Below are 23,793 nucleotides of genomic sequence, written 5' to 3'. Positions count from 1 at the left end.
TTTCAGGAAATACATATATGTATATGTGTATATATATGTATATATAGAGAGAGAGAAAGAGAGAAGCAGAGAGAGGGAAAGAGAGAGAGAAGGAGAGAGAGATTCAGGAATTGGCACACATGACTATGGAGCCTTTAGCAAATATAAATCCGATGGGGAACTGGAGACTAAGGAAAGCGTTGCAGTTTGAGTACAAGGGCAATCTGCTGGCAGAATTCCCTCTTTGTTGGGAGAGGTCAGCCTTTGTTCTCTAACTGATTGTGTGAGGCCTGCTGACGTTATAGATAGTAATCTGCTTGACTCAAATCCACTATTTTAAAGGTTTATCTTATTCCAAAACACCACCATGGAAATATCTGGGATAATGTTTGGTCAAATATCTGGGTACCATGGCCCAAATTGACACATAAAATTAACCATCACCATACACATAATAATGTTATATAGGCAATACCCGTGATTAGATGTCACTTGGGAACTCAAAGTCATTTGGACAAGACAGTGCTTTTATTTCCCATAAATATCCCAACAACAAGAGATTACAGTTTTTATTTTAGTTACAGACACCATATGTAACTATATATATATAGAAACTGTATATAGTTATATAGTTACTGTACATATACATTTAGGAAGTTTGTACAATCAGGGAGTTCTCTGCAGAGTCTATGCTAGTTTGTGGTCCTGATATTCTGTTGTCTTCGGGGGGAAGATTTCCTGTATTAATGGACATATGTAAGGCCATTATAAACTCAAATAGTAATTTAAATCTCTATTCAAGCAAGAAATTAGGTTGTTGCCTCAAAGATAGAACTTATTTTATATATATTTTTGAAGTTATAAAATATGGACAGGCATTGTATGTGTGTGCGTGTGCGCTTGTGTGTATGAATTTTTTTTAGCAAATCATTGTCTATAATTGGAAGAAACTTTGTGTTCAGCTCATAATGCTTTGGGGGTGAACCACATTTTATCTTTTTGGTTGAATTTTATTTCTTCTCTGACAGCATCTGAACCAGTGATAGAATTGGGTCCAGAAGAGGGGGTCTCACCTGTTACCTCCTGGGCCCTCCTCTGTTCTCTTCTGTCTTAACTAAGCGGTAGAATCCTTGCCCTTTTCTTCTTTACCTCAAAAGAAGAATGGCCCAAATGTGGAAAGAAATATCAAGCTGAAGAAGGAAATGTGCATTTTGGGGGAAGAAAATGTCCTGTCATACATTAGTTGAAAATGAAAGCCCAGCGCTGTATTGTTCTTAGAGAATGGGTAGCCATCAGCTCATTTGAGGAATAGAATTCATATTAATGGTATGTAAGTTAACATAATTGTTTCTCCTAAGTGGGTTTGTAACAGGCCTAATTTTGTTTTGTATCCCTTGAGAGTTTTATATTTTTAGCGATGATAAGGACAGGTCAGATTATACCGTACAAAGTTGAGAGTTTAGGATATATCTTTTTGGTAGTAAATTATTTCCCTGAAGTAAATTATCTCTTACAGGCAGTTTAGCATCCTGGGAAAAATTATTTCTCAAATGAGGTAAGAGGAAAAGTTTATTACTTGCCTTATTCTACTTGGGACTAGGTTTCATAATAACTATGCTAATAACCAGATAAAAACATCAGAGATGTAGATGTTAATATCATGTGGGGGAGAATTAATAACTTTTGGAGACATTTCTCATCTAATCTGATCTGACCTTATGGATGGGAGATATTATCAGCATCTGAATTGGACATGAAAAGTAAAATTGAGCACAATTAGATAAATCAATCTTTTGAACAATAATGCTTAGAAATATTTCTAATTTAAAGTTTACAGTGAATTTTAAATCTCATTTGTTAGTTGCCATGGCCCAGAAGTTTGACTGTATTCAAACTGGTTTTATTCTTAGTTTTAATGGTTAGGCATTTCTTTAAACCCCAGGTATTTTTCATTTGCAAAAGAAATGATACGAATCTGGCATATGTATTAGGGAACTGGCAAATACTGTATCAATTGTGTGGTTTGGGAAAACATCATGATATAGACATTAAATTCAGGATATTTAACTTCTTAACAGAATATGAGTATTACTAAGTCATTTACTGGATATTGTCAAATATTTAATTATTTTGATACAAGGCATAGAGATTAGTTCAAATGATGATCTATCTCAAATATTCTGGAAAAGTATATTAGGAAGGATAATCATAGGTCATGAGAGCTTCTATTTGTTCCACAAATATTTACTGAGTGTTTCACATGTGTGTTTAGGTACTGTGCTAGGTTATGGGTATATTGTTTTATACAGCAGAAGCATGGTTCCTGCTCTTATGGGACTTCAAGTCTAGCAGTGAGTTTGTACAATAAACAATACACACAAACACACACAGGCATCTACTTTGTGAGGAGTTCTATAAAACAAAAGAGCTGATGCTAAGACAGAGAATAACCTTTGTGCTAGTTGTGGTGATGGAGGTCTACCTTAGACTGGCAGGTCAGGAAAGATGGCTCTGATTTGACATTTATGCTAACGTGTTCAGGATGAGGAGACCACCATGCAGAGAACAACAGAAAACCTTACAGAAAGGAAGAGGAGCATGTGTGAAAGCCCAAAGGCAGGAAAGACCCTGGGGAATTCCTGAAATTGAAAGAAGGCCAAAGAGACTACAGCCCAGAGAGCAAGAGGAACAGGGGCCAGTGAGGGGAGAGAGGGGAGAGTGCAGAGAGAGCTTAGGCTCACACTGTCCAGACTGTCATGACCATTGGGCATTAGGGTCTTAGGCACGTGGAAGCCACTGACAGGTTTTGTATAAAGGTAAGTATGATGTGATCATTCAAACAGATTTAAAAACTCATGATATTTATTTCATGATTTTTAAAAGTATAGAATTTTAATCTTTTTTCACGTATCATACCCCACATTCTCTGGTTTTGTTGTTGTTTGCCCTAGAGTCATTTTCGATAGAGAAGTAGCAGTCATCTGTAATAATTAGATAATATTTAGGAGAGAGGAAGACTTCTGCAGCTTGACATTGGGAAAGTTGTTTAGCCACTCTCTTCCATACTACAACTCTGAACGTTCAAAATAAAACATGGTAAAGTAATTTTAAGGCAGAGATCTAAGAAAATTTGCTTCAAAGTGTATTTACATTTGTCATATTACTGACTACATACTTTTGAAAACCCTAGTAAGGGGTGTTATCTTTCCAAGATAGTCCAGAAATACACACAATGGTTTCAAATACCATTTTAGCAAAGCCATTGTCTACTATTCCCTGAGTGACCTCATGATGGTATAAATCCTTCCGAGCCTTGTGGGTCAGCCAGGAGAATGAGAGAAAATACTGAGGCTTTCATGATCAAATAATGCTTTCTTAGGAAACAAAAGGAAACGTTTCTTTCAATCCAGACCAAGCAGAAACCCAGGGCAAATGCAATAACAAGAGCATGCTATTTCCCCAGAAAAGATGATGTGATACTTCATGGTGATTTTGAGTGTGTATATGTTCTTCAACTTGTTGAAAATGAAAGAATGGAGTTTGTCATTTCAGGTGAAAGAATAAAAATACCAAACTCTACCCTTAAAAAAAAAAAGAGGTGTGTCATACTAATAAAAGGAATTATCAAATATAAGGCAATATATACAAGTTACATGTGTTTTCTCTAAAAAGGCAAAAAATACTTGTGGGTTCATAAATGTATAGTTTATATAGCCAGCTATCCCCCAGATTATAGGTGAATGAAGTCAGAACTCTTCCCTGCTTGCCTGAAACATATTCCTACTTGCTACAGAGGATGTGCCTTTGCATCTAGATTCTGTATGTGCTAACCTGTGCCCACTTCACTAGTCCTCAGTTTTCTCCTAGGTAAAAGCAAAGACGAAGTGGCCAGGGGGCCACCTGCCGTCTGTGCGCTTGCCCTGAGTGTGCTTCGTGGGTGGTGCACCCAACCAACCTGACCCGGCGTTGCTGTCCAGCTACTGGGGACTCCATGCCCTACTGTGGTTAAGTCCGGTTCCCAGAGATTTTCCTTCACTCCTTAGAAAGTTCTAGGAAGAAATTACACACGCTGTGGTCATGATTGATTACACTGAATGGGAAGGAGACTGAAAGACCATAAGGTGGTTTACATTAAGGAGGAATTTTACTCCAGGGGCACATTATAGTTAAGTTTCTTGGTTAACAGTCCTGTAGTTTATTAGTCTCTGACCTTGTGCTGCTGATTTGAAACTCTGTAACCTGCTCCTGATTCTGTGTTCTCTTGTCTTGCCTGTTTTTGAAAGAGGAAAAAGGTTAAAATACTTAACTTAGGATGATACTAATGTTATGCTAAAATGTGGAGTTGAAGTTGGTGTGTGGGTGGTTTGGCCACTTCAGTCCGTGCCTAGTATAGGACTGATTCACTTACTAAAATGTAGCCCTTTTGTTAAGGCTCATGTGCTGATAGTCTCATAATTTTATCACATACTTCAGATAAAGCGTCCTAATGGAAATACTTAAACATATCTTCAGTGAAGTCCTTTCATATATGTCCTGAATTAATCCTTAAAGAAATTCTATAAGCTAGATTTATTCCAGTTTTAGAGACAAAACCAAGGATCAGAAAAATTAAATGACACATCCAGAATCACAAGCAATAACTGCTGGGACAGAAATTGTCCTGTGGGTGAAGGAGATTAGTAATCATGGACCTATTGGTTTTTCCCTTGCTTCACCAGCATGCTAAATTCATCATTTCTGTGATATTAAATATGAAGATAACGAGGGCACAACACAATCAGAATTGTAGCATCAATGTTTGTTTTTAAGGTATTTAAAATCTCTATTGTGTATTCATGGCAACAATTAAGCTCCTGGTAAGGCCAAAGGGTGCGGATGTTTAAATGAATCTTTTTCTGCCATCCATTATCAAACTGGCAAATCAATACTAACAGGGAAGCACAAGAGCAATGACTAAGTTCGTTACACGTGATCAGAAAATGAAACACATCTACCATGTTAGTGTCGCTTTCAATTTATGGTGACATTTACGGAAAATACTCTGCAATATTTGGCAAAGTTAAAAGAGAGATTGCTCCCCAATTAACCAGAGGATCAAAGAGGGAAGATTAGGGAGGGAAGTGTTGTCTATTTTTTTTTTTTTTTTTAAGAAGCAAATGTTTGGAAAGGTCAGGCTTTGAGTGAGCTAACCTCCACCACTTTTAGTATTCAGGTTGACTAATGAGCACTTCACTCATCATTCTAATGGATGCATTTATGCAGAGAAAGAATAATAAAGTGTTTTTGATAACTGGTGCCAATGGCACCTTTGTACACAAAAGCTAAATAATTTCTGTGTTATCTACTTAACGTCTAAAAATCTGAGAGCTGAATATAAACTATTATTTTATACTATAGTATTTTGTATTAAGTATTTTAGAATCATTAATCAATCATCCAACCAATATTTATTGAGCTTCTGCTCTGTGCCAAGCCCTGTTCTAGGCTTTGTAGAAACAGTGATGTACAAAGTCCTTAACCACTTGGAGTTTTTACTCTAGAATATCTTTGCAGAAATTATCCAGGTATAGTTAAGAAAAGTTGTTCTTGTGATAATAACATTTTCCCTCCCTGAACACAGATTTGGAATGTTTTAAAGGATCTGCATAGAGCACCATCTCAAATAATGTGTGAGTCCTCTTTGTATGAAGAAAACTAATAGTTGTAAAACTTTAAATCTTAAGGTAGTTGCTAGGTTATATAATATCTACCCTTTCCCCTACTTTCTCCTGAAACATTATGTCACCTTAAGAAACAAGTTCCTGTTTTGGTATTGCCTGCAATACAGGGATGTAAAGTGGAAGAAACAAAGTCCTTGCAAAAGGAACTATAACTTTAATGTCTTTAATTGGTTTCTATTCAGGTGGTAAATAAAGTTTAGTTAGAAATAGTGAGGCCTACAGGCACCTTGGGTGGTTCAGTCAGTTAAGTGTCTGACTCTTGGTTTCTGCTCCGGTCATGATCCTCAGGGTCCTGGGATCTAGCCCTGTGTCCAGGCTCCCTGCACAAGGCGGGGGCTGCTTCTCCCTCTTCCTCTGCAGCTCCCCCTCCTTGTGCTCTCTCTCTCTCTTTCTCTCTGTCTCTTAATAAAATAAAATAAAATAAAATAAAATAAAATAAAATAGTGAGGCCTACAAAATTACATTTGTTAATAACTGCCATTTTTCAACAATTTCTGTGGAACAGTAATGCTCATGCTAGGTTAAAAGTATTTCGTGGCCAGATACGTTGGAAACTCAAAATAGAAGCCTCTTGCTAGGAGATTTATTTTGCAAATTAATATATTATGCTTTATGAAGTCCTGCAATTGAGAAACCTCTTTAACCCAGTGATTCGTAACCATATTTGGCTAGGGAAAATTTTCATGTATCAATAATTAGCAGTTTGAGAAACTCTTCTCAAATAAAAGATGAGCTCTAGACCATTGCAGAAAGAGGATTCCTTCAATATTTCGCTAGGCTGCTGTCTTGCTATATAGTCTAATACCCTGAGGAAGTGCATAATTATAATACAGGATACCTCGAGATATTGTGGGTTTGGTTCCAGACCACCACCACAATATGATTATGACAATAAAGTGATCAAATGAATTTTTCAGTTTCCTAGAGCATATAAAAGTTACGATTACACTATACTGTACTCTCTTAAATGTGCATAGCATTATGTCTAAAAAAAAACAATGTACACATGTTAATCAAATACTTTATAGTTAAAAAGTGTTAACCAATGTGGAAAAAAAAGGCAGAAGAAAAATTAAATTTCCTTACAACTGACAGCCAATTGACAAGTCCTTGAGGCAGGCAGAGTGACCTTCTTCTAGGAACTCAACTGCCTCAATGTTAATACTTTGCTAAGGGCAAAAGGCCATCTTAGCTCAACATTATCCTGACCTCCAGAATCCTGTAAGTCTACGTTAGCATATAAAAATTCCTTTGGAAACTTCCTTTATCTCTAACCCCCCAAGATATATGTTAGCAATCATCCCCCAAGCATGTGGCCCATTGATATACATCCAAAGGGTCTCATGACTAAGGTTTTACCAGACAGTAGTAGTAAATGACCTTTTCCTAACAATAGCTATCCCCCTCAAAGTCCTGGAAACCTTGCTTCCAAAATTCCTTAGAGACTTAACCCCTCCCCCCAACTTGAAACTATGTGTATATAATCAGTTGCTCTTCACAATTCAGCACCGCTCTTCTGCCCACGGGTCCTGTTCCTGTCCTTTAATAAAACAACCTATTTGCACCAAAGATGTCTCAAAAGTTCTTTCTTGACTGTTCACTCCAAACCCCAACATTTCCACATCGGTAACCATCATCTGAGCTTTTGGCAAGTTGTAATCACTGATCACAGATCACCGTAACAAATACAATAATGAAAAAATTTGAAATATTGAGAGAATTACCAATATGTGACACAAAGACACAAAGTGAGCAATGAAGTTGGGAAAATGGCAGTAATAGACTTGCTCAAAGCAGGGTTGCCACAAACCTTCAATTTGTAAAAAGTGCAGTATCTAGGAAGCACGGTGAAGCAAACACTATAAAATGAGATATGCCTATACTGCCTATCTCCAATGTCTGTAATTGGCTTTTGTTCTAGTATGACTTCCATCTTTTTCTGTCCTTGCTAATACAAATCTGTTTAGCCTCCCCTTGCTCCTGAACCAACTGCTTTCTTCTTCCTAAGTAAAATATAATCCATTGTACCCTGCCGAGTTCTTTTATTTTATTTTTTTTTTATTTTTTATTTTTTAGTATACCTGTTCCTTTAGCATTACAGGTTGTTTTAAATTTCCGATTGCGGCAATGTAATATTTAAGGTTTTCGGTTTTCATCAAAAAATAATTTTAAATGAGGATTAAGTTGTATCACATGCTGAGTTTTGTCTTTCACAGTTTAAAATCTGCTTTATCTGGACAACAGTATTGTATGCATCCAAAATACTGACTTTCATATTCTTTATGACATCTACATTTCTATTAAGAGCCACATAAGTCAGAGATGGTTTCTGTTTTTTATTTAAAGATCTGATACAATCAAGACGTATCCAAAGTTGCCTCTCCTGGCAAATTAATGTGTGCAGAGCATTTTTCCAGTAGTAAGTGAAATGTTGCAATTTGTTTTGATGAAGTCCATGTTGTATTAAGATAAATGCTAATTTTCAGGTAATCCTATAGTCATTCCCTCAAATATTGTTCTTAATTGTAGTTTGGGTAATGTATTCCATTTGATATGGTTAATATAAGAGCTCTTCCTTTCATTTTGTGTTCTCTCTTTACTTCTTTTTCTCCAATATCTCAAATAGTAGATAAAGATTGAAGAAACAGCCCTTTTAAAGAAACAGCAAAGAAGTTTTAATTTTTTTATTTTTATTTTTTTAAAGATTTTATTTATTTATTTGACAGAGATAGAGACAGCCAGTGAGAGAGGGAACACAAGCAGGGGGAATGGGAGAGGAGGAAGCAGGCTCATAGCGGAGGAGCCTAATGTGGGACTTGATCCCAGAAGGCCCGGATCACGCCCTGAGCAGAAGGCAGACGCTTAACGACGGAGCCACCCAGGCGCCCCAGCAAAGAAGTTTTTAAAATATGATGAACAGCTACAAGGATACTGCCTGGAATTCTTATGCAAAGATGCAATGTAGCCTAGAAGAAACAAAGTCACTAAAAAGAATTCCTAAAATAAAAGATAATCAGATGGAAAACCATCTGATATCAGATAACAAGGGGATGGGTGAAATAGGTTAACATTAAATGTACACTTATCATGATGAGCACTGAGAAATGATGTATAGAATTAGTGAATCACTATATTGTACCCTTGAAACTAACTGCAAATTCAGAGAAGCAGCTTCAATTCTGGGGGGCTATAACATTGTATGATAACTATACTGAAATTAAAATAAAAAATTTAATAAAAAATACAAGCTACAAAAAATATGGATGAATTAGTGCAAATTAGTCATCATTAAAATAAAACTTTTCCAAATAATTAGTAATTTTACAGAGAGAACCTACATTGTAAGAAATATTTAGATCGGGGCGCCTGGGTGGCTCAGTCAGTTAAGCGTATGACTGGCTCAGGTTATGAGTCCTGTGATCGAGCCCTGAGTCAGGCTCCCTGTTTGCAGGGAACCTGCTTCTCTTTCTCCTTCTTGCTGGTGCTCTCTCTTGCTATCTCTCTCTCTCTCTCAAATAAATGAAGTCTTCAAAAAAAGAGAAATATTTAGATCAAGTAGCATGCCTTTTTTTTCTATTAAGACAAATGTAACAGATTAAATTTTTTTAAATCACTGATTTTGTCCCCATGATAACAAAACTATTTTTATTTTGACATCTTACATCCAGACTTTGTTGTCTTTTCTCATTAATTATACATTTAAAAATCATTGCAATTTAAAAAAAATAACAAGGCCCGTTCTTACAGAAATTGAAATCACAGGTGAATTGTTAAATGAGTAGTATAGAACTTTTGATTTAGTCTGTTCCATTCACTCAGATCTCTGTGAGTCTGAAACACCTTAGAACCCCTGCTTTAATTGCCTGGTGCCAAGTAGAGAGGAGAAAGATCTATTGTTTTATTTAGGGTCTTAATTTATGTATTGGTTAGAGCTTACTCAGGCTCTGTGAGTCTGGGAGAACAGAACAGTATTTTGGAAGAACAGCTGTTTCCTGGCAAATGTTGTGCATAGGTTCTTGCTAAGAGCTTTCCTCCCCCTACCTATGGAAGTGAAAAATGTCTTTTGTGGAAATAAGTACATATATTTCTAGGAGAGAAATAGAAGCAGATATGTAAGTTCACTTCCTCTATGTAACATAGACACTTACATTTATCTGAAAACAGCAATTATATCAAGTCAAATCAGTTAATTGGCAAAAAGTGAAAACTATTTTGTATTTTGTTGACCAAAATAATTATTTTCTTGATTACATCTTTTTTTTTTCCTTTTCTTTATTTACTCTTGGACTTCTGAGTGGATGTTTACTACATTGAAAACTAGATAAAAATTCTTTGTAGATAGATAAAATTTCTTTCTAGAATTGTTTTTGTATTGAATTTTACATGCTTAAATTTGTTTTTAATTATAGTTTGGGTAATATATTCCATTTGATATGGTTAATATAAGAGCTTTTCCTTTTCATTTTGTGTTCTCTTCTTTTTCTCCAATAGGCAGTATTGTATACATTTCATGCTTTTATACATGGGCTACCATGTTTAACAAAACATTGGTTCAATTTCATTTCTCATTAGAGAAACCAGCTAAACATCTAACAAAGTCACAAACTTTCACAGAATGCACAATGCCAAGACAGATGGTCTTCTCTTCATTTCCTATCAGCACCTTTCTTCCCATAATTCACATATAGGAGTCTTTCTTTGGGGTTTTGAAATTTAATGGCTAGTGGAGTCGTGATGGGAAGATAGTATATCTTTAGAAGGCAGATAACGTGGCACACTGATATTTTTCGAAGAACTGATTGCAAGGGTGCTAGGATGTTTGGGGGTTGAGTTTGGAATCAGGAATTTCCTAGATGATCCTCAAACTCTTTGGGGGAAGTTGCTATTTTAATGGATAAATAATTCCCTTGTAAAAAACAGACTTGCTATTTCTTTAAAAAGCTGTTTCTATGTCTTTCCTTCCCAATTAAAAATCTCTCATTGTGTAGATATGGCTTTAATTTGAAGCAATATGGTATTCTCTTTTTTCCCCCATTCTAACTAAACAAACTCTGTAAGAATTAGCTTTGAGTTATTCCATCTGTGGACTTTTAATTTTGTCATAAAAACACAGAAGCCTGGCAGGGAACTCTTTCCAACTGGCTACATGTATCATCTTGTCTGAAAGCTGGTTAAGTAAGTATGGCATTTAAAATGAAATAAAAAAACTTCATTTATGGAACTAGTTCACACGAAGTGTTTGCCCACTTCTTTGACCATCTGTTTATGTTGACAACCACCGCCCCACATTGTGCCAAAGTGCCCTTGGCTATTAAAAACAGTGTTTTGTGTGTGAGTGGTGTGTGTGTCCTCACACATGTATGTGTTTCTGGGGTGCCATTTTCTTGAGAAATGTCTTGTTAAAGGTTTCATATGATCCATGTGGAGATATTTCAGGTCATTTGCTCTCAGGAAACATTGCACTGAAAATGCTACAAGCCCACTGATTTTTAAAGAAGCTTCCATTCCTTTCTCCCGATCCTTCCCCCCCTTAGGTTTTGAAATGTCTTCTAAAAGACCATGAATTTATTATCGAAATACCTGTTGAGTTTGGCCAGCATGGTAATGATATTATGTGTTGAAGGTGAATTCGAATAGGAATCTAAACATTTCTGAGTACAGAAATACTTTGGGAATGACTCAGGAATCCTAAGCTCTTGGCAAGATTCTTTTTGCCAACAGGAATATCTGAGTTGATATTTTAATTCACCAGACACCCGGGTAACCCTTCTTTTACATTTAACTGTGTAAATAAAGCCTTTGGGGGCAAGATGGCCACCTTGTAGACGAAGATCCAGTTTGTGGATGCAGGAATTGCCAATCTGGCATCATCATTGTTTTTCATCCGTTGAACAGCTTCTTATCAAAGGTTTTAAGCAGTGACTTATTAAAAGTCAATCAGTTCAGAACACTATTTTAAGCTGAGCTGGAGAAATAAAATGGCACGTTCTCAGTTGTACAAAAATTACAATTCTAGTGGGAAGGAGGAGACATGATTGAAAAGAAAGTTAAGACAACTAAGAGATTTTTTTAAGTGGAGATCAAAATTATCCGGATTCCACAAATGGAGAGGTTTTGGTGGGCTGCTGAATGTCAGTGACAGGTCAGCTTCTGTGCTGGAAGGGCTTCATCTTCTCTTTCCTCAAAGACCGTAAATGATCTGGAATGCACATGGGAGCAACTGTGAAGCTCCCAACTTCCCCTGAGCATTAAAATGCATGTGATAACACCAGAGGAGCTTCATGAGAACAGTGATATTTATATACTTGAGTAACGCACAGGGATACAGTGCAGGCTTAGAAACAAATGTATAATTTAGGGAACTAGTATAATAAACTGTCACAGAACTCTTTTAGATAAGGTTGAGTGAGTATCCTTTGTCTGGCTCTAATCTGTAATTATTTTTATTATTACATTTTAATCCTCTAAGATGAAGTGATGGTTTATTTTATTTTATTTTTACCATTTGGTTTTTAAATAGGTTTGCTTTTTCTCAAATAATTTTCCATGTGTTACCATCAGTTGCCTTAGAATACTTTCTCAGAGGCTGGGTTGAGCTGAATAACAGATATCATTTCTGACAGCTGTAAAGTGAGGCTAACGAACATCCCAATGAGGATGTACGGTGCCAGGCTCATCCATCCAGCTGAATTTGCATTGTGAGTGCAAATAGCTGCGTGTCATGGCCCACTGCTGCCCAGGGCTGGAGTCATTTATTTAATAACTCAGTTCACAGGCATTACAGGGTAACTGCAGCAGTTCAAATCATTGAAGACAAATAAGAAATCAAAAAATGCTGCATAGAAAAAAGTAATGTTTTAGTTGTTCTTCTCACTGACTGCAGCTGTTTAAATGCTGAGCATTACAGTTACTCCTGAGGAGTAAAATGTGAACAATTTCTACTAATTATGGAAACTCTGTATTTCTAGCTGTGTCATTTGATGGCGTACAATTTTTCTTTGTGTTTGTTGGGAAGGACTTTTAAGATGTGTTTATTTTTGTAACCTTCAGTATTTAAAGTGCAGACCATTTATGCATTTTAGTTAATTGAACTTGCTTGTAATAGTTGATACTTAGAAACACTTGTGACAAAATGCATTAACAACAACAGCAAAACAAAACAAATCCAGTGTTACATATGGATTGTTTGTTTTACTTGTAATGAATTTTCTCTCCTTTCTTTGGATCTCTTCCCATCCCCCTTTTGTTCATTTATAACTAGTCTAGGTGGTCAGCCTTACTTTGAATATTACAAAGTTGTCATTGAAACAGCAAGCTACAAGTAAAACAAAATGAATCAACTTTTAAGGGGAGGCAAAAAAGAGTGTTAAAATAGCAATGTAGAGTTACAAAATTTAATTTAAAATATATAATCAGGGGCACCTGGGTGGCTCCATCGGTTAAGCATCTCCCTTTGGCTCAGGTCATGATCTCAGGGTCCTGGGATTGAGCCCTGAGTCAGGCTTCCTGCTCAGCCGGGAGTCTGCTTCTCTCCCTCTGCCTCTCCCCCTGCTTGTGCGTGCTCTCTCTCTTTCACTCTCAAATAAAAAAATCTTAAAAAAAATATATATATATAATCATAATGTTAATGGTGAAAAATTTTACCCCTGGAGATATAAATGTGGTAAAAACTTAACCTCCTGTAGTTTCTACAATTTGTCTCTTGGCACTTCTTACTTTGCATAGTAGATTCTCAAGATATATTGAAACGAATGAGTGAATAAAAGATATACCTTTGTGATGAAATAACACTGACAGAAATAAAGAAAAAGCCTGGATATATTAAGTGAGTCTTAGAGAGTACCCATAAACATCATGTCAAGAGAACCAAATCCTTTAATTTGTTTTTCCTGAATAAAGATATTTTCTACCAAAGAGAGGATTTTTGAGTATTTAAGAGCAAGTCAAAATCGGAAAAGTCCAATATAAGGTACAATTTGTTCTCTCTCCCTACTATGAACTCATACACTCTTGTAACTATCTCATTTAAACAAACGTATAGCTCTATACCTGGCTTTAAAGTTATCTATATTCATACTGAGGGGAGCTGAGTATGCCATGCAAGATGTGTCCCTTTGGCATGTGGATTATTTTGAGTTGAAAACAGTTCTGGGCTCAGCAAACTCAGTCAGAGTCTCCTTTAACCACCTAAAAGAATTTAGGTAGGAGAGCTATACCAGGAAGAGAGCTATTACCAGAGATAATTTTTTATATCAGAAAGACTTATTTGCATGGCATGGATAACATTTGTTTACCAAACACTTGCTCTTCTTGTCTTCCTGTGTATTGTATTTCTCCCTTTTGAAGCCCCAGATGCCTATCCCCTTCTCCTTAGGAACTCAAGATGGTATAATAACTACCAGACTGTCAAGGGGAGTCTCATATTTTTATGGCACTCCCCTAAGTACGAAATTTGTTTTTCTTCTGTTAACCTGTCTTATGTCAATTTACTTATTAGGCCAGACAAAGAACCTAGAAGGGAAGAAAGGGAAAGTTTTCTGCCCCTACATTATGTTCCTTCTAAAATAAAAGCTCCTTGAGACAGCTCTGTGCCTTCTTCATTCCTGTAGTTTTGTACTTGCAGTAGCTCGGTAATTGTTAAATAACTGAGAAGTTTGTTTTCTTGTGGTCTTTAACAATATTGAAGTTGGGAGCTACACACTACTCCTATAAGCATTCCTTAATCTATTGGATTAAGCATGTGAGATGGACCTGCGAACAATGACAGTGCAATGGGTTTGGGCTTAGATATGGCTTATTAGGAAGCTTTTATAGAGCTGGATGAGAAAATAGCAGGAAGCACACCTGGAAAGACAGGTGGAGGCAGGATGGAAAGGGTCATTCATTACAGCTTGGTGTATACCTGGAAAATGATAAGAAACATGGAAGATTTTGAGCAGGAGGTGATTAAACTTTTTAGAAAGATTATTCTGGTAGTAGTGAGAATAATGATGGAAGGGGTCAAGGCCAGAAGCAGGAAGATCGGTTGTGGTCTGCACTATAAAAAGGGTCAAATTGGCATTCCCATCCCTATTTCCTGGCATTGCCTTCCAAATAAAATGCTTTTATATTACCCCTTCTCTAAGGGTTTGACTGTAAGGATCCCAAATTAAGACAAAATTTGTTGAGGGGCAGGAGTTAATGGAAAGGGTAAGTTTGAAGATAAAGAAAAAAATCAATGGGGTAAGAACTTCCTGAGTTGAGGAGTGGTGGTTGATAAAGGAGTCTTGTTGACAGCAGTAAACATAGCAATAATTGGGGAGAGAAAAGTGTAGAACTCTTGCAGAGAATTATAAAAGGTTTCAAGTGAAATGGATGCTGAAACTGACCTTGGGTAGCAAAAAGACACAGTTATACATGAAGCACATAAAACAATGAATAAAGATACTTAAACATAAAGTAAAACAAAGCATTTATCATTTGTTGTGTTGATATTAGTATTTTATCCAGAAAATCCACATTCGAACATAATAGAAACATGAAATTTATTCCTCTGTGAATTGAAAAACTAAAAAAACCCAAAAAATCCCAAAACCAAAAAAACCCCACTTCCATGATACCTATTTTCTAAGCATATTATAGATATTTACTCATCTGATGCTTAATAACAACCCTGTGAAGTATGTTTTATTTTTATCCCTATTTTACAGATGGAGAAACTAAGAAGTAGTTAAGTAACTTAATATTATATGAAGAAGTGGTGGAGTCAGGTTTGAATCCAATTTGTCTTAAGGGTGCCCTGAGTGACTCCACCATGGCCCACTGTGCTGTCAGGTAGAAGAGGCTCACCACAACACAGCAGGGCAAACAGCCAGAGACTGCCATGTCCCCAAACTATAAGGAAGGAGAGACAAAGGGGACTGGAAGGAAAAAAAGAATCCTATCTTATCTGAACATGTCTTTGGTACATAAGAGTGGGAGATTCAATTGGAATAACACATTCTCACCATTCAAGATCTTGCGTTTCTGATAAAAATGAGGTAATATTACTTGACAATTAACAACCCCCGAGCTTTGGATTCTGCTTATAGCAGAAAGTAGACCAGCACGTAAATGATTGGACTCTCAAGAAACACTTGACAGTAAGAGGTGGATAAATACAGCAGGTGGTCACTTAGAGTGAGGGTGAATGTACTTTGGGGGTTGAAAGTTTATTTAATTCTCTAAAATGTATTTATATGGATGACCTTACTGAGTTAATAATTCTATTTTAAAAAATGAGTTTGAAATATGCTTTTATTCTAAGTAAATGGATATTTTTACATACAAAAACAGTAAGCTTAGATACAAAAATGCTTTCCTCTTTTTTTTTTTTTTTTTGGCTTTTTAGATCTTTAAGAAAACTATTTTATGGTATCTGACAAGCTATTTTAATGAAGTCCTACTAACTAGAATGTTAAATAGACTAAAGCAGGTAAAACTTCTTTCGTTATTCCTGCAGTATCTTTATAAAACATACAAAGCCTGTTATATCATTCCTTTGCTTAATAATAATAATAATAAAATAGTGTGTTTCCTTTGCCTACAGAAGGTACCACAATCTGGTCTTACTCTGCACTTCCAGCTTCTTCTCCTGCAACTTTATGCTCTGTACACATAGAATTTCTCTCCATTCTCTGCATGGCTGATGCCCTTACATAACAGATGCCCTTTCAATCCCTGTGCCCTTTGCATTGGTTCCCATGACCAGAATGCTTTTGTCCTTACATCCTTGGGGCATGTAAGCCTAGATCTCATGTCCTCTATGAAGCCCCTATAGCTACCTAGAGAGAATTATTAATGACACTCCTCTGTGTTCCCATAACACTGCTAAGCTTTTACTTCATTCTTTTTATGATGATGAATTAGTCTTTAATCTCTTCTCACACTAAGGTTTAATTGGATGTACTATATTCATAAAATCAAGGGAATTTGAGTTGAAAGGAGCCTTAGAGATCAGCTAGGACAACCTTTTCATTTCTCCAGAAACAATTGAAATTTGAAAGGACTGTTTACTATTTCTTGTTAGTTTTAAGACTCAAACTAAAACTATTTCCTGGGTCTGTGCTCTTTCCATCATATATGTTATAGCCACGTGGTAGAATAATTGTTCTAACCTCCGACCTCTCCCCACCTTAAGATGTTCACATTCTACTCCATGGAATCTATGAATATGTTAGGTTATTATGGCAAAGGGAAATTAAGGTTAATGGAATTAAGATTGCTAAGTAGCTGAAATTAAAATAGGAAGACTATCTTGCTTTATCTGGCTGTGCCCAATGCAATCACAAGGGTCCTTTAAAAGTGGAAGAGGAGGTAGAAGGAAGAGTGATGTGACATGAGAAAGACTTGACTGACATTCACTGGCTTTGAAGATGGAAAGGGTCCATGAGCCAAAGAATGTGGACAACCTTTAGAAACTCAAAAGGCAAGGAAATGAATTCTTCCCCAGAGTTGCCAAAAGGAATACAGTCTTGCTGACACTTTGATTTTAGCCCAGGGAGATCCTTTTCAGACTTTCAACCCCCACAACTGTAAGATCATATATTTGTGTTGTTTTAAACCACTAAGTTTGTACTAGTCAATTACAGCAGCAATAGGAAACTAATACAGGCACTTAAATCCAACTAAGGTAAAATGGATAACTCAAAGTTTAATAAAGTAGAACTTAAACGCCACGGATATATATATATATATTTTTTTAAGGCATATTGTACTTTTACAACTTTGAATTCATTCTGAAGATTTTTGGTTTTATTTATATATTCATCCAATAAATCACTATTGAATGAGTGACATTTGCTGTATCAGAACTGAGATAGATTGAATTATTAATATATTCCCTTCCTCCCTGTATTCATATCCTTACCATGACCTCATTATAGATGAGATGTACTTTTTTATCCTTTGACTTTAGACTTGGCTATCTGGCTTGCTTTGGCCAATGATATGTGGGCAGAAGGGACAGTGTGCCAGTTTTGATACAAGGCTTATAAGGCGGCACATAATTCTGCTTGCTTTTGTATGCTTTTGTCATTCTGTTGGTTTAAGAAGAGCTTCCCCTTGTCTTTTCCTACTTAGCTTGAACAACACACGAAAAACACTTGGGACAGAGTACCGACCTGACCCACAGAACTGTGAGTAAGAATAAATGCTTATTGTTCTATGCTACTGATATCACTGAGTTTGTTATATGACCTTGTTGTGGCAGTAGTTGACTGGTACTATTATGTAAACAAATGATCTATATACACTTGTATAAAGATTTTAATAGAGGAATATACAGTATAGTATAGGTATAATTCAGTATGATTTCAGAGTATAAAAGAGAGCTGTTATCAAAGCACCTAACTCTGAGAGAGTCAAGACAGACTTCACACTGAAGTGACATTTGAGCTGAGTCATAAAAGATAAGTACAATTCCTTTAGGCTCATAAAGGGTGTAGGCGGGTAGATAGGAAGGATTACAATACTTTTAAGCAAATTTGACAGGAATTTACAGCTTCAGCTGAAAAGGCTGGTAAATACGCCCCTGGTTTACTGTGGTTTTGCCTTTTAAGTAGTTTTTCCATAGACCCTGCAAAGTAGTATTTCTCAGGTAGTTTTTAAGCAGATATCGTATCTGCATTCTGTGATGATCATCGCAAGATTGTGGTATACCTCTTTAAGAGAGCAAGAGAGCAGAAGGAGCAAGAAGTGAAAACAGGCTGGTTTTAAGAGGCTCCCCTTGATCCAGGTAGAGTCTATACTTCCTTCATGGGGATGGGGGTTATTTCCCTGTCTCTTTTCTTATGCCCCAAAGAACACTACCAAAATCATGCCTCTTTTTCTGAGAGTATTTTTAATGCTAAATTGTTCTTTCCAGCTGAATTGCTCTTGGCTCACTTGAAGTGTCAAGTGGTCTCAATTAAGCATGGAAGTCAATAACTAGCAAGAAGAATTAATGGATTAGGAGAAGATTATGACTATTATTTGTAAACTATGTCATGAGTGGTAATGAGACCACAGCAATTGTTTAATGTCCTCATTCCTTCGGTTTCTACTAAACTCTGGAGCTTTCTGCTATACCCTGACCCTAGTTAGCCATTTCCCAAATGCATACTTGAAGCCACAGAGGAAAAGAAGAAAGTGCAGAGTCCTCCCCATCCAGAAAGAAGAGCATAATTTTTCAAATGATCCTTCATCAGCAGTATTTTTGTCCAACAAGACACATATATGGTCATGATTACTATTTCAACGAGATTTTGAATTCATTCAAGAACAATCTTGGGAATACTTAAAAGCATGTGTGCATTTCAATGTCTGTTGAACTTCCCTCTATCATATCTGAAATTTGCAATTTTAATTCATATGTAATATATTTTTGCTACTTAACAAATTTCATATTTACATACTCAAATTCTATGCAACCTTCAGGAAAACATACATATTCTTTCTCTATGGGAAATGACATGCAATTCTAGCATAAGCAGAATTGAAGATGTTAATGCAGAGGGATCTGCAAGTGTAACTAATATGATCTTATATTTAAACAATTCACAAATAAATACTATGGTTGGATTTAGATACCAGATGTCAAACTACATAGTAATGCAGATACAGTTGCTTGCCTCCCTGTCACTGGTCGCCAGAAAGAAACAGATGGTTAAAAAGATATGTAGCTGAGGCAAGGCATGGAAATAGGAAACCACAGAGCAGAAATTCTGCCATTTAAGCAACAGTAATTTTCTAGTCTGGAAAACCTGGCTGTTTTATACCTCCACTTATGCACTTAAGCAGTTTAAATGTGAAACATAGCAAAAATAGTCCAAGCAAGGTTGGCAACATGCAAATTTTGCAATGCATAATTACATCTCAAAAATCTTGGAGGCAGACGCACAGCAGTAAAAAGTAAACACTTGTATGCAGTTGAACACAATTATGTGGTGGTTATTACCTAAGCTCATTATAGCTTCAGAAGGGGCTCTGTGAACTTGTGCTCTAACTAGCAGGTCAGGCAAAATGCAAATAAGTACCAAATTTGAAAGCAAGTGATAAAAAAACAGATACAATTTAGACTGGGAGTCTATAATTTGGCTTTTAAAAATAATCCTCAGCAAGAATCATCCTCATTACAATAATGGCTTGTTTATTCTGCACAACTTGTTTGCAATTACAGACCCTCCTTCAAAGCTGATTTCAACAGGAAATAAGAGCATGCAAAAAAAGGGAGAGGTTTGTGGTTGGTCAGTTGTAATTAGAATGGATGCATATATGTATCATAAAACTGTTTATGCCTTTACTCCAAATATTTTAATTTCAAATTCCTGTCATTGAAATTGAAAGCCTCAAAATAGTCTATTATTCTAAAGAAATCATTATAATTGAATTTCTAATGAGGGTGTCTATGGAGCTTTGTTCTTGGTATTTCCATTATAAAATTGGAGTCCTATGCATCTATTATGATCCGGTGACCATGAAATGATGAGCTACAGCTGTTACAAGACATGTCTTTGCTGGTGCTTAATTCATGGCAAATACACATTTTACTGCTAATGTATTTCCTCATTCATTTCTCCAAATATTCATTCAAATATTCATGGGATACCTGTAACAAGGAGGCTTAGGTCATGATTTAAGATGTCCGGCTGCCTGAGTTTGAATCCTGGCCCCATTACTTACTATAGTTGTATGACCTTGGCCTTAAAATGAGAATGATTTTAGTATCTTCCTCATAGGATTGTTGTGAAGATTAACCAAGTTAATATACCTACAGAGCTTAGAAGGATACCTGGCATGTAGTAATATGAAACCTATTAGTATATTTTCTGGGCCTTGGGGACAGAGTGGTGAACAAGATGGAGATGTTTCCTACTTCAGTAGAACGTATGTTCTGGGTAAGAAGGCAGAAGGCATTAAGCAACTAATCATCCACTTAATTATTCAATGACATTTGTGATAAGTACAACAATGAACTGTAAAAGTGTGAAGCTATCATATAAACTGGGAATTTGACTTGTTCTGGTCAGATGTTTGGTTTCCAGAAGGAAGTAACATTGAAGACCTAAATGATAAGTAGGAGTTATTTAGGAGAATAGATATTAGGAGAATGTTTAGAGAAATTCTTCTCTATATAGAAACCATAGGAGAAATGAAGTTTCATGTGAGAAAGTGCATGGAATTCATAGTTAGAGATCCTATCACTGGAAGCAACTCAAACAATTATAAAAATGGTATGCCCTTAAATTGAGTTTCCTATCATTGATTCCTCTTGTTCTTCCAGTTAGACTCTGATCCTTTGCAAACCATTATTCATGCAACTCACTGTGAAATCCTTGTTTTTCAGTGGTACCAGTGCTTTCATTTTCTAACTAGTTCATCACAAAGTTGTTCTCCACGGTACTTTCTTGCTTTCAGGAAGTCGAAGTCCCAATTTAAAAATTCATGAAAATAGATGTGTAATAAGTTATATATAATACATTTGCATGTATGTGTATGTCATTTTATATTAAATTTATAACTTTTACAAATTGACTTTAGGCATATGTAGAATTTCATATTCTGCTTTTTTCTTCAGATTTTCTATGAAATTTTTTGGAAGTTTTATGGTATACCTTGAAAATAAGATTTTAAAAATAGTTTTAAAATATAATATATGGCTCTTTAATTTATTGATCAATTAGACATTTACAGTATTTGCCAATTTTCATCGTAATAAGTAATGCTGTAAAAATGTCTTTTTGGAACTCTTTGGGCAAATCTTAGAATACATTCTTAATAATAGTATTACTATATCAAGGCCTATGGACTTCTTTTTAAGGTTCTTTGTACATGTAGCAAAATTGCTTTATAGAAACATCAAATTTACCAGCAGTGAATGAGATCACTGATTTCAGTACTTTTTCAACAATACTGAGTATTGACAAATAAAACATGGAATTTTATTTTAATTTACCATGACTTTAATCATCACTGTTTGCTGTGTTCCTATTTATTTTGCTATTTCCATGAATCATCAGATTTTTGTCTTTTGCTTTTTCCTACTAGGATATTAATTTTTTTATGCTGGTTTGTTAGAGCTCTTTCTGTATTAAAGGTAATAATCCTTTGCTTGATATATATATGGAAGTTTCTAACTATTCTAATGATATTATTTAGCACTGATAGTTTTAGAGCTTTGCTTTCAGAATTACTTTAAACCACTTTATAAACCATGGAAGAATATCCAGGTCTCAAAAAAGAAAAGGAAATTTATAACTGAAGTTGATTTCCTCTCATTTATTAGGTTTGATCAAATGATGAAGATCTGATTCAAAGTAGGCAAATAGGTGTATTCTAAACTTTGAGGTCACTTGAGGCATCTTGCAATACACACATAAACACACATACTGTTAAAATCTCGTAAATATTTAAGGAAACTTTGATGAATGGAAATAAATATAAGAAAATAGTGAAGGACCATATAATCCTACAGAAATGCATATACATTACAGCTTCTGATGTTGTTAGAGGTAGATTATAAATTTGTTTCTAAGTTTACTTGTGGTCAGGGGAAAGAAAGAAACAAAATTAGTTATAAAATGCACAGAGCCCATAAGACAAAAACACACTATTGTCCGGGAGAAGTGTGCTTTTTCTGATACTGTGACCTAAGTATTTCAAATATCAAAATATACATCTATAGTAAAAAGCAAGTAAATTGGGAAAATATTGAAATAGATGTGACACTCAAAGACTTAATAGTTCTCATGTATATTAATGACAAAAAGATGATCCCTCTAATAGAAAAAGAGATAAGAGGCATGAACAAGGCATGTCTTCCTCAAAAGAAGAAATACATATGACTAAAAAACGCTCTTTTAGTTTAAAACCCTTTTCTTATTAGAAATAATAGAAATTCAAATTGAAACATCAAACAGAAGTCAGTTTTTATTTACCATATTGACATAAATTAAAATAATGTTCACTTTTCATGAGGATTCAGGAAATCGGCAGTCTGAAGGACTACTGTTGGGTATGTAAGTTGATATGATTTTTCTGAAAGGCATTTTTACAATATATAAAAAGTCTTATCTACTTACTATTTGACTCAGCAGTTCTACTGATTGTATCATCAGGAAATCTCAGATATAGACAAAGGTATGGTGGCTGCAAAAAAGCTCATAGAAATATTGTTTATAATAAGGAAAATTCAAACATTCTCAAGATTCAACAATTAAGATTTTGTTTTAATAAATTAAGTCATCTCTTATAAATACATTTTAGTATAAGAAATTGGCCAAGAAAGTTACACTCCAAAGAGTTATCATTAGTGACCACTTGGTAGTGGGGATTCTGAGTGCTTTATAGCTTTCTTCATCTTTTATACTGTCTTCTGTTTTTTCTACAAAGACATATTGTTTTGTAAAGAAAAAAAATTGCTTTTTATTTAAAAAACAAAAAGAGGACTCTCTTTTAGTGGGGATGATGCTGTCTTCAACAACCTTTATATAATACAATTATGAATTTTATATGCTTATAATAATGTTCCTCAGTGTAGGTTGGTGTCTTAACACTGAAGCATAATTCTTTTTCAAGCAATTGTACATAGGTAAAATTATGGCTTTCAAGCATGGCATTCTGATTGAGTGTGAGTTAAGAATATTTAAAGAATTATGAGAACTGCCTGACCTTCAGACAATCTTCAACAAATAAATTTCACAAAACTTGGCTTCCAGTAAGAATCGGATAGGAGTGACAGACATCAAGGTGAGCAAAGGCTTCAGTTTTGCAATTAGACATCCTGGTTCTTATTCCCATTTGGCCTCAGTTACTAAGACATTTCCAGAAAGGCATTTAAACTCTCTAAACCTCAGTTTTCTTATCTAAAAAATAGTATAATATTAGCTCTCACAAAGATTGTTGTAAGAATTAAGTGAGCTAATCATTGAGAACCTACCATAGGAGTTAGCTGCTGGTGTAAAACATGGTAAATAATAGAAGTGAGTTATAAAATTGTATGATTAATTGAGATTTCAAGAATTATATTTTCTGTGAAGGAAATATTCTGTGAATGAGTTCAAGTACAGCTATTTTCCATTTCTGACTGAAGCAGATG

General features: G+C 35.4%; 1 long non-coding RNA gene across 1 annotated transcript in view; it reads left to right on the top strand.

Moving 5' to 3' along the window:
* Window positions 1-23,793, top strand: part of LOC103665343 — a 406,966-nt gene that overhangs the window by 205,082 nt on the left and 178,091 nt on the right. Inside the window, exon 3 of the long non-coding RNA XR_569272.2 lies at window positions 17,799-17,854. This is a non-coding gene — a long non-coding RNA (uncharacterized LOC103665343). The remainder of the gene's footprint in view (window positions 1-17,798; window positions 17,855-23,793) is intronic.

This window comes from Ursus maritimus, unplaced genomic scaffold (assembly GCF_017311325.1).
Source record: "Ursus maritimus isolate PB19 unplaced genomic scaffold, ASM1731132v1 scaffold_8, whole genome shotgun sequence".
NCBI lineage: Eukaryota > Metazoa > Chordata > Mammalia > Carnivora > Ursidae > Ursus > Ursus maritimus.
The sequence above is the reverse complement of the archived record's forward strand: the minus strand, read 5'-3'. Positions and strand labels throughout refer to the sequence as shown.